The 12,169-nt window shown below is 41.2% G+C and overlaps 1 long non-coding RNA gene across 1 annotated transcript; it reads right to left on the bottom strand.

Moving 5' to 3' along the window:
• Nucleotides 1-311: 311 nt before the first annotated feature.
• Nucleotides 312-8,807, bottom strand: LOC120102148 (uncharacterized). The gene is made up of 2 exons (XR_015687191.1): nucleotides 8,609-8,807; nucleotides 312-1,442 (listed from the first exon to the last, which is right to left on the bottom strand). It is a non-coding gene; the product is annotated as an uncharacterized LOC120102148 (long non-coding RNA).
• Between the last annotated feature and the right edge of the window lie 3,362 nt (nucleotides 8,808-12,169).

The following is a 12,169-nucleotide window of genomic DNA, read 5'->3' as shown; positions in this document are numbered from 1 at the left end:
AAAAATTGAGCAATTGTGCTCTCTCCTTCCCTCCCTTCCTCGAACCCTCTTCCTCTTCCTCTCATTTCCTCTCCCTCTCCCCCCCCCTGTGGGTATGTTTGCATCACATAACAATATTTTGCTTAGCAATGGACTGCACATAAAACCAGGATCCCATAACATTCTATCACCTGGTGACATTAGGACCCATCGTAGTTTATGCAAATAGACTCTGGTTTTGCATAATGGCAAAAATTACATTACCATGTGTTTCTCAGAATGAACATTTGCCATTAAGCAACGCAGGCCTGTGACACAATGTCACACACATAGCAGCTTAAGACACAATTTTATTACTCCGGCAATCACTGTGAATCAGGAGTCTGTTGTGGCTTGAGTGGTTTTCCCAGCAGCAGGTTAACAAGTTACAACAGCATATGGATTCTCCACTACAGGAAGATCTGCTCCCGGGTTCCATGACGTTGATTGCAGAAATTATGTCTTTGGGCTAAATAACTGCTGTTCCCATTTCTTGTTGCTCTTAGGTCTTACATATTACTTCACACCCTGGCTATGCAGCCTCCTTCTGTCTCTCACTAAAATGGGACCAATCTTTCTCCCCACCCTCAGTGTGTGCATGGGGCAGATGGGTTTCATGTGCAAATAGTGTGTGTGTGTGTGTGTGTGTGTGTGTGTGTGTGTTTAGAGAGGGAGAGAGAGAGAGAGAGAGAGAGACAGACAGACAGACAGACAGACAGACAGACAGACAGACTTTTAATGACTGCTTCTATTTCCTTCAGTGCCATAAATCTGATCTTGGCACTTGTTTATCTGATCTTGATTTAATTTGGGTAATTGATATCTATCAAGAACAAGGTCCATTTATTTTAGATTTTCCAATTTTTTGAAATACAAGTTTTTGAAGTAAGCTTCAAAAAAGTATGATTTTTTTTTATTTCCTTGGTGTACGCTGTTATACTTCCCTTTTCATTTCTGATTTTGTTAATTTGGGAATCTCTGTCTTTTATTTAGTTTGGATAAGGGTTTGTCTATCTTGTTGATTTTCTCGAAGAACCTGCTCTTTGTTTCACCGACTCTTTTATAATTCTCTTTGTTTCTATTTTGTTAATCTTAGCCCTGAGTTTAAGTATTTTCTGTCATCTTTTCCTCTTGGGTGTGTTTGCTTCTTTTTGTTCTAGAGCTTTCAGGTTTGCTGTTAAGTCTCTTGCACGGGATTTCTCTAATTTATGTTTGAGGGCACTGACTGCTATGAGCTTTCATTTTAGCACTCCATAAGTTGAGCATGTTGTGCCTTCATTTTCACTGAACCCTGGAAGTCTTTACTTTCTTTCTTTCGTTCTTCCCTGACCCAGAGATCATTGAGTAGTCGTTCAGATTCCGTGAATGTGTAGACTTCTTCTTGTTTCTATTCTTGTTGAAGTCCAGCTTTAATTCATGGTGGTCTGAAAAGATACAGAGAGTTACTTCAATTTTCTTGTATCTGTTGAGACTTGCTTTGTGACCAAGTATATGGTCATTTTTTGAGGTGTATTTGCTGAGAATAAGATATATTCTTCTGTGTTTGGGTGAAATATCCTGTAGGTGTCTATTAGGGCCATTTGATTCATGTCAGTTAGTTTCATTATTTCTCTGTTTAGTTTCTGTCTGGATATCCTGCCCATTGGTGAGAGTGGGGGTATTGAAGTCTCCCACTATTAATGTGTTGGTTCAATGTGTGACTTAAACTTTAGTAAAGTTTCTTTTATGAATGTGGGTGCCCTTGTGTTCGGGGCATGGATGTTCTGAATTGAGACATCATCTTGGTGGATCTTTCCTTTGATGTATATAAAGTGTCTTTCCCCATCTCTTTTGTTGGAAGTTTTTTTTCCCGTTAAATATTAGAATGGCTACTCCAGCTTGCTTCTTAAGTCTGTTTGCTTGGAAAACTTTTTTTCCAGACCTTTAATTCTGAGGTAATGTCTATCATTATTGCTGAGGTGTGTTTCTTGTATGCAACAGAATGACGGATCCTATTTTCACATCTTTTCTGTTAGTCTGTGTCTTTTTATTGGGGAATTGAGTCCACTGATATTGAGAGATATTAATAACCAGTGATTGTGGGGCTGGAGAGATGGTTCAGTGGTTAAGAGCACTGACTGCTCTTCCAGAGGTCCTGAGTTCAATTCCCAGCAACCACATGGTGGCTCACGACCATCTGTAATGAGATCTGATGCCCTCTTCTGGTGTGTCTGAAGACAGCTGCAGTGTAGTTATATATAATAAATAAATAAACCTTAAAAAAATAGCCAGTGATTGTTAATTCCTGTTATTTTGCTGGTGGTGTTAGTAGTGGTGGTGTTGGTGGTGGTGGTGAGTGAGTGAGTGTGTGTTTGTGTTTATGTGTGTGTGTGAAGGCACAGTTAACTTCCTTGGACTGGAGTTTTCCTTCTAGTACATGCTGTATTGATGGGTTTATGGATAGGTATTATTTAAATTTGGCTTTATCATGAAATATCTTGTTTTCTCCTTCTATGGATATTGGAGTATCCTTGTTGGAGGAAGTGTGTACTGTGGGGGATGGACTTTTGAGAACTTCCTCCTAGCTGCCGGAGGATGCCAGTCTTCTTGTTTGCCTTCAGAACAAGTTGTTGAACTTTCAGCTCTGCCTCTACTATGCCTGCCTGGGTACTGCCATGCTCTTACCTGATGATAATGGACTGAACCTCTGAACCTGTAAACTAGCCCCAAATAATGTCCTTATTAGAGTTGCCTTGGTCATGGTGTCTCTTCACAGCAGTTAAAACCTAAGACATCCTCTTAGCCTAAAATTCAAGAGCTAAGAGTTCTTTTTAAAAAGAAAGTCATGGGAAATTTGTTGTCTAATTTGATCAAGCTACCCATTGAGATTGAAAACACCTGCAATACATACACATGCTTATACATGAAAGAGTTATAACATATGGAGCAAGGGCCTCAGAAAGAGGAACAAAGTCTCAGGGGCAAGTCTGGCTTTCATTTTTTGAAGAGAGATAATATTCTTCTACATAGTGTATAGGAAGCTGATTACTGACTTCTTTCTTTCTTTCTTTCTTAGTATAGAAGAGAGTTTATTCAGGATATGGGGAGGGGAGTTAAGAGGGTAGTAAGGGCAGAAAAAGGCAGAGAGAGAGAGAGAGAGAGAGAGAGAGAGAGAGAGAGAGAGAGAGTAGAGAAATAGAGGTTGGCCATGAGCATGTGAAGAGAGGGAGGAGGGAAATGGTGAAAGAAAGGACAAAGGGGGAAGAAGGTAAGAGAGCAAGAGAGAACAAGAGAATGCTACTGACTTATTTCTATGTGTGTATGCATGTGGTTGGGTTACACATGTGTGTATAGTTAGGTGCATATACACATAGCTATTCGTTTGGATGTAGGAGGCCAAACTTGAGTATTGTTCTCGGGTACTATCTACATTTTGTTTGAAACTGGGTTTCTCATTGTCCTAGAACTTTGCCTACGAGGTTAGGTTAGCTGGCCAGCAATCTTCAAGAGTCTGTCCATCTCACCACGACTGGGATTTCACACATGCACCACCACGTCCTGCTTTTCACATGGGTTCTGGCGATCCTAATTCAGGTCCTTACGTTTGCAAGGCAAGTGCTTTACTAACTGAACCATCTCTCCTGCTGCCAAGCAGAACATTTTGCAGATAATTCAAGTGCAGAAACTTGTCAAGGAGGAAGAATAAGGTCTGGAAGTGAGTCGATGCTCTAGAAGCACATACAGAAGCAGCAAGGAGTCTGAACACAGATTAGTCCTGTCACCTGATGAAACCCAGCCCTAAACCATCCCAGTTCCTGCCCAGAAGGCAGTCCAGCTGCTCTAGAACACACACTCCCCATGGCTTTACTTTCCTCTCCACTTTTTCACACGCAGTGTTGAACAATAAATCTGTTTGTGTACATGAGAAAATAAAGCTTATCTGGAAGCCATGATGAGAAAACTTATGCTAGGCTTTTGTTCATTGTCTCATGGTAGCAGTCAACCAACCTATCCCCCCCCCTCTCTCTCCCTCCCTCACTCCCTCCCTCCCTCTTTCTTTCCCTTCCTACTTCTCTTCCTTCCTTTCTTCTTTCTAATGTCCTTCTTTTTTTCTTTTCTTCTTAAGCTGTGGGACAAAGTCCATCTCTACATGGACTGACCTAGAACTTGCTATATAGACCTGGCTGACCTCTAACATTGAGTTCTGCTTGCTTCTGCCTCCCAAGGACTGGGATTGGAGGTATGCGTTCTCATATCCAGCTCAGTCAACCCTCCTTGTCACTATAACAAGACAACGTACAGAAGGAAGTCATGGGAAGAAAAGGTGATTTTGGATCAAGGTTCCAGGAGATTTTTGTTTACCACAGGGGGAGATGCAGCCTCATGCAGCTGTATCTGGTCAGTTGTGCAGCTGCCTTTCCTTACATCATGGCCATTAGGGAGTAGAAAATCAGAGTCAAAGCTGGGCCTGGCAGTAGGCCTTAAAAAATCCACCCCCAGTCCCAGTAATTCACCTCCTCTAGCAGGCCCCTCACCCTCTAGAACAGTGCCATCAGCTGAGAACCAGGCATTCAGACACAGCCTGTGTGGGGCACTGCAGACCTGAACCATAATGGTCATGGTCACCAACTACACACTTGAAATCAGTTAAAAGGACTAAAAGAACACACAGGAAATGTGAACAGAGAAACAAATAAAGAAGAACCAAGCAGACACAGGCTGGAAAATCCTAACAATCACAAGTGATATTTAATATTTGATGAAGAGCACATGTGGCCTACTGTCACGTGTACAGCGCCCCTACATAACTGAATCACAATTTATCGAAGCTGAGCATGTGCTAGTCTGTATGTTGCTTTAACAAGTTTCATATGATCAAATTTAGAGAGCATATTCTCTGACCACAGAGGATTTCAGCTAGAAGCCAATAACAGCACTCCTCTCCCACATAACTAGAAAATTCTCATGATTGCACATTTATTAAAAATATTTGTGGCTCAGCAGAAATGATAGCAGAGATTAGAAGATACTGAATTGGATAATAATGAAAATATAGTGCATAATCTGCACCGTGTCATAAAATTAAAATAGCACTTAAAGAAAAATACAAGTAATAAGTTCCCTGAAGAAAAACAAAAGCCATCACCACAGATCTTACCAAGAGTAAAAAGAAAAAAAGAAAAGATGAAGTTTTCAGAACCATGAAAATAGATTTGAAATTTTAGGTGAAATGTAGAACTTCTAGAACATATCTAATACAATTGACACCAAAGGATTGAACATGACCAACGGATGCTAAAATTTATGTAAATAAAAAGGGATTGTGATAGTTGAGTCAACCTTGGAGAAAGGAAAGGGGTTGGGAAAATCGTGGGCGACTCTTGAGACTTGCTCTAAAGCCCTGCAAATCTGTTGACACAAGGTCAGACTGACAGAGGGACGGAAGGGATAGGAGGCAGCAGAGGACTTACAGAGGCATTTGATTGGGTAACGGGTGGAACAGTGCAGAAGAGGTGGAGAGGAATAGACAGCCGATGATAGTGGGCCAGTGGCTGAACATATGGAAGAGAAAACTGAAGAACTGAACGAGCGTTGGACTGATCCAAGATAGGAAAGACTTCTAAAGGAAGGAAGAATTTCCCTGTAATGCGTAGTAACAACCGCTTCTTAAATGGAGCATAAAAAGCACCAATCCCCAAAGAAAAGATGAACAAATTGCCAGAAATTAATTTTAGGAACTGGTTTTTTTGTTTGTTTGTTTCTTGTTTTTTTTTGGTTTTTTTGTTTGTTTGTTTGTTTTTTTTTTTTTGTCAAAGCAAAGCTCAGGAATTAGAGTAAAAAGTACATGCAAAGTGCAAGAGGGTGGCAGAAGCACAGGACGTCTACGGAAAGCTCTTTATTCCAAATAGACATGTCTATTATTATATCATAGTATTATATCATGATAAGCTGGGCTGGTGAAACCTTTAATCCCATCGCTCAGTAGTCAGAGGCAGGTGAACCTCAGAGTTCAAGGCTATCCTGGTATACAGAGAGAATTCTAAGATAGCAGTCACACACACACACACACACACACACACACACACACACACACACACACACATCTCAAAAACAAACAAGAAACAAAATACCAAACCACCACCACCACCACCACCACCACCACCACCACCACCACCACCACCACGATAAAACAGGATAGGGGCGTCAGAGGTGCTTGTTGGTTTAAGAACGTGCACTGACTTTGCAAAGCACTGAATGGTAGCTCCCTGCCTCCACAACAGACTTGATACCCTTTTCTAGTCTCTGAGGTACCACAAATACACACACATACACATAAACAAAAATAATTGATCTGTAAAAAACATTAATAAAACAATTCTAGAACCTATGAGAAAAATAAAGAAGGCCGTGTGTTCAGTTAATTGGCACATGGAAAGACACTTGATATGATTATAACCAAGGATAGGAAAACAACCCATGATACCACTACAGAGCCACTGGGATGATTGAAATAGAATGAGAAGTAAAGTGTCTTAAAAAAAAAAAACAAAACACGGAGAAAAACAGAACCCCCAATGCACTGCTGATCAAATGAAGTCAATGTAATCTACCTGGGAACATGTTTGGTAGTGTTCAATGTTAGATGTATTTTATGTTCATTGTCTCTTATGACCCAGTTATTTCTTTCCTATATTTACAGTGAAGAACATATTTCCGTGAGCCACAGGTGTAGACAGAAATTCACATTATTTAAAACAGTCATCCTGGTTTGGACTTGGTGCTTTAGTTGTTAACAAAAGCTAGAGTTGAGAGGAGGAACCTCAGCTGAGAAAACATAGCCATCAGATTGCAAGTCTATAGGGTAGTTTCTTGATGACAGATTAATGCAAGGGACCCAACTTACTGGGGACAGTGTTGGCAAGGCTGTTCTCAATGTCATAACAAAGCAGGCTGAACAAGGCGGTAAGATGTGCTTCTCCATGGCCTCTGCTGCAGTTACTGCTTCCAGGTTCCTACTTGAGTTGTTGCCCTACTTGGTTTACTGCCCTGTCTTCCCTCCATGATGGATAGGCAAGGTCTTCTGGCAGCAATAGAAGGGTAACTAAGATACTGGCCAAAAATAAACAATGATAAAACTGAAAGTCCATTCACTGCAAATAATAGATCACCGTGTGACTGAATCATCTAACAGAAGAATGTGGAGGTAATGACAATGACTATGCTTTGCCACATGTCATGGATAACACACACACACACACACACACACACACACACACACACACATGCACACACACACACACGCACGCACGTACATGCACACACACACAGAGGCATGTGTGCACACATGCATATGGTTTCAACACACATGTGCATAGATTAGTAGTGTCCAAAGACTTAGAGAGCCTTCTACAGATCTCCAGAGCTTTCTCTGTATAACTTGTTCCTCTCTGATATTCTGCTCACTGACCGTAGCTTCTCTCACGTGTTTTAATGATACAGTGAGACTGTCATGACCTATTTGCACTCTTCTGAATTACCTGTTAATGCTTAATCTCCAGTGTGGCAGGTACCATTAAAGGTAGGGTCTCTGAGTGACTAGTAGGTAATCTATCACGAATGAGGTTGATGCTTATAAAAACAGGCTTGAAGAGACTCCATAATCCCTCCTGTCACATGAGGATACCCTAACGAAATAGTTGTCTGTGAGCAACAGGATCAGTTTGGGTACTGGATCAGTGCCTTGGACTTCCTAGCTTCCAGAATGGTGAGAAATAATGTTTAGCTGTTTACAAATTATCTAGACCCAGTCTAAGGCATTGCTGCCGTGAGAATGATCTACGGCACAGCCCTGCAGGCTGGGTTTGGGTTTCCTCTTCCCAATGCAGTACAGCGAGCTGGAGCAATCGAATGGCAGTGCAGACCCTGCCTTCTGCTGTGCATCCCCATGCTGGACAGCATCACTCTAGCTGTATCTATCACAGTTTGATGGAGCTTTCCAGGAGAATACAGCAATATTAAAAGTTTAGATTTTCATTTCTGAAAAGTCAGCCATATTAAGTCCTGGGTACCAGCATTTTTGAATGCATGTGGAGATGATTCTCAACATACTCTACAATCGCTTGTAACTAAAAAGGGCTAACACCACCAATTGACAGCCCGGGTCTCCTTGTTTGTAAAGTAGATGGACACACAGCAGGCATGGACATACACAAGGGCATGCTATCGAATCATTGCAATTGTTAGATATTATGCACACACCATTAAATGTATGGGGCATTATGGGCCCCTGAACTGAATGTACATTTACTATTTTAGACTATCAATCCAAGCTAACTTGGTATATAAGCCTAATTTTAAAAAAAGTTAGATTTCCTTGTACAAATAACATTTGTGTTTAAGGATTTGAAAGAATTCTTAGACCATCTAGACTCTGTATTTGGTAGCAACAACTTTAGATTATGCAAAGCTATATCATAATTTACATATGTATACATTAAAACATAATAGCATAGCTAATATTTATGAAGATTTTTGATCTAGGCACTGAAATAAATTCCTTTTAAAATATAGATCTTATTATTTTCTCCTTTTATACAGTTTGATAGCTTACCCAATATTAGGCAACCAGACAATGTTGTACCACAGATCAGCTCAGGATTTTGATTCCAAAGTCTTTGCTCACAATAATTGTACTGCAAAACCAAATTAGAAACAAAAAATGGTTTAAAATATTTTAAAATAAAATGAAAAATAAAAACTTTCTTTTCCCAGCGCGCTCTCTCTCTGTCTCTCTCTCTCTCTCTCTCTCTGTGTCTCTCTCTCTGTCTCTCTCTCTGTCTCTCTCTCTCTCTCTCTCTCTCTCTCTCTCTGGAGAGGAGTAAAGATTTTGCAGTGGGATTTTTTTTCTAACCCTTTTCCAACTGGTACAAGTCAATATTTACTATGATTGATTGAAATAAAAGCATACGGCAAGTCCAACCGAGAAAGGAAGTTCTCCTATATCAGAGAACTTTGATGCAGATAAAGAAGAAAATGATTAATCCTGGCAGAAACAGAACTTTGGTCCCATGTTTACTCTGTGGCAAATAAGCAGCAGACAGCCAAGGAAACGTCACTAAAAGGGACCCAAGACTTCAGGAGTCCTGTGCATCCATCTATATAGTTCTCCCTGTGTTTGCCAAAGCTTCTCTGTGGACTGCACGGTTTCTGCTCAGATGTCTTAGGGTTCCCCACCTTTTCTACTCACTAAATTTACAAAAGCCGAGTTCCATGTAGTTCATCCAGAATGTATTGTTTCATCTCTAAATTATGTGCTATCATTAACTTCCCCTAAAACCAGCAAACGAGTTTATAGATCAACATGCCAGCATCTACTAAAAAAGAGCAGAGATGCTTTTCACTATTCAAAATTATATACCACATCCCTCTTTGTTTTCTTAGAAGCATTCGCTCATTTCCTAAAAGCACTATTAAGAGATCCATGCTAAGGAACTCTACATGATATCAGGTTTCTATAATGAACATTTAGGATTATTATCCTCTCTGCCCCTAATTGCAACTGCCGAGTGTGTGCTAAGCCAGCCTGAAGGTCTAACGAGCACCAGTTTCACTTATTGGTGATGTAACATGAGCTACTGCAAGAACTGCGTGTGTGGAAACGACGTGACCTCATCTTTTCGTGTCTCAGAGGAAAGTGACATCTATCCTGGAAACAGGACTGCCTATGGTTGGACCCATGCATCTTGGCTGTGGGTGCCGACATCAGCATTTATTAGCTGTGTGATCTTGGGACAACTAGAGTTTCACTTTGCTCTCTGGAATGCGTGGATAACACCACCATCAACTCTGGGGACTGTGAGAGGAAGAGTTGCATTTTGTAAATTAAAATCCAGCTATTACTAGACTGTTTGCATGGTGACTGGATAGCTGAATTCTCCCAGATGGATGCCACTGTTGTTTGAAACAGAGTAGACAATGTCTTATAGATAAGAAATTCCAAGAGTAGCATTTGCAGTGTGTCTGAGCTGGATCCATTTAACCTCCTTTACAAGTACCTCCTACCTATAGGATCTGCAATGGTCAGAGTTGATCAAGTGTATGTCTAATATGTTTCCTCAAATTCTCTAACATACTGTAATTGCTGACTGGCTTTGCCTTGTGTTGACATTCTCAATCACTTTTCTTGAAGTTCAATCAAGAAATCATTATCACTTGAAGTTCAAGCAAGACTATGAGCTACTTAAGCTTAGAAAACTCATATGACAGTTCTTTGAGCCCTTCTTTATGACAGTTTCTTTTATCTCTTCAGCTAAGGCACCACCAACCCTACACACACACACACACACACACACACACACACATATACACACACACGCACATGTGTGCACACACACACCACACACACACTATATACATACACACATATACACATATATACACACACACGCACATGTGCACACATACATGCACATGTGCGCGCACACACACCACACACACACCACACACATACACACACATACACACACATATACACACATATACACATGTGTGCACACACACACCACACACACACTATATACATACACACACACACACACACACACACACACACACACACACACACGCACATGTAATCTCCAGGTTGCTACATCACAATGTTTCTCTGGAATCCTGAAGTAAGAAGTAGGTATACTGAGCTGAGAAGGTAAGCCTAAACCTTCCCAAATGCACTTAGAGATTTCCTAGCCGTCCCTGTGTGATAGTGCTGTGTGCATTTGTATTAGGGAAGACAGACTCAAAGTCTTCCGAGAGTTGACCTTGTTCATTATCAACCATGAAGCAATGGAGGCTAGGAGGTTGTCCTGGGCAAAGAATTGTTGTCAGTGCTAACAAAAGATAAGTATTTGTTTGAGCAACCATGTTTAATTACAGACCCAAGGAATCCTAATGATACTGCTTTTCCCTAACCAAACCCCAGAGGAGCTGAAGAAGAGCTCAGAACTGACTTTGTACTTTAATAATATTTTGTAACGCACTCTTAGAGAAAGAGAGGCTGCTAATAGAACAGGTGAGGAACTGTTCTGTTATCTCCCCAGCATTGCGTTCAGCGTAGCACTGCCTTCCCGCTTCTTGCCATGGGACTAGTATGCTGTATCCTGGAGCTCTGGACATCACAGAGGTAACATGCAGCTGGAGGAGCAGGTGGACTGGCATGCACCTGTGCATCCATCTTGCTCCTCTTCAGACTCCTCCATAGCTAAACACTGACAACATCCTTGAACACTTCTCATTCCAGCTGCTCCTCGTAAGAGGGACTGAACTTTAGGGTGTCAAATGGGATGTGGGAGTTTTCAAAGACTTACATTTTGACACAAGAGACTCCCTTCTCTAAGAGGCACTTTCCCAAATCCTAAAGTATAGCTTTTCCCATCTTCTACCTCACTGAAGAAGCACCAGGCTGAGCATGACAACATTTCACTCTTCTGTGCAAGAAGATGGAATTAACTGAGTGTAACAGTCAGGATCCCAGTAGGAAACAGTGCAATATTGAAACTGACGACTTGAGGAAATGAATTATAGGGTGCTTTAATTCTGTGGATAGCATGCTACAGTATCTAAAGTGGGGTGGAAGTGGCATCAGCATCACAAGGAAAAAGCCCTGCAGAAGGCTGTCCGGATATGGATGCTGATCTGAAGCCAAGAGCACAGCTGACAGCACAGTGGGGGTCAGCAACAGAAGGGTGCTCCTAACCTACTTCCTGGTGACTATCTCGACTGATGCCTTCCTAGTGGCTGATCCCAGTGGTAAGGCCAAGGGCAAAGGTGCCTCTGACTGGGCACGTATAGTTTAGCCTCCAGACTCCAAGCAGGAAGGAGAGGTTACAAAGAGCTTCCATTCAGAAAGCTTCCAGAAGACCAAGTCAAGTAATAACCCCAACAAGATTTTTCTTGTAAGCCAAAATACTACAAAATAAAGACAACCAGGGAGGATATGCATTAAAAACAGGATTAAAATGTTAAATCAGAAGAGAAGTAAATGCATTTGAAATGTGAGGCAGAAAAGGGCAATCCTGAAAACCAAGCCAATAGAACCTTTGCAGGAGAGAATAAGAGAAAAGCAATGGACTACAGGGCAGTGTGGAGAACGCCTGAGAACACATTAGTGAGCTGG

This window comes from Rattus norvegicus, chromosome 4 (assembly GCF_021556685.1).
Source record: "Rattus norvegicus strain SHRSP/BbbUtx chromosome 4, alternate assembly SHRSP_T2T, whole genome shotgun sequence".
NCBI lineage: Eukaryota > Metazoa > Chordata > Mammalia > Rodentia > Muridae > Rattus > Rattus norvegicus.
The sequence above is the reverse complement of the archived record's forward strand: the minus strand, read 5'-3'. Positions and strand labels throughout refer to the sequence as shown.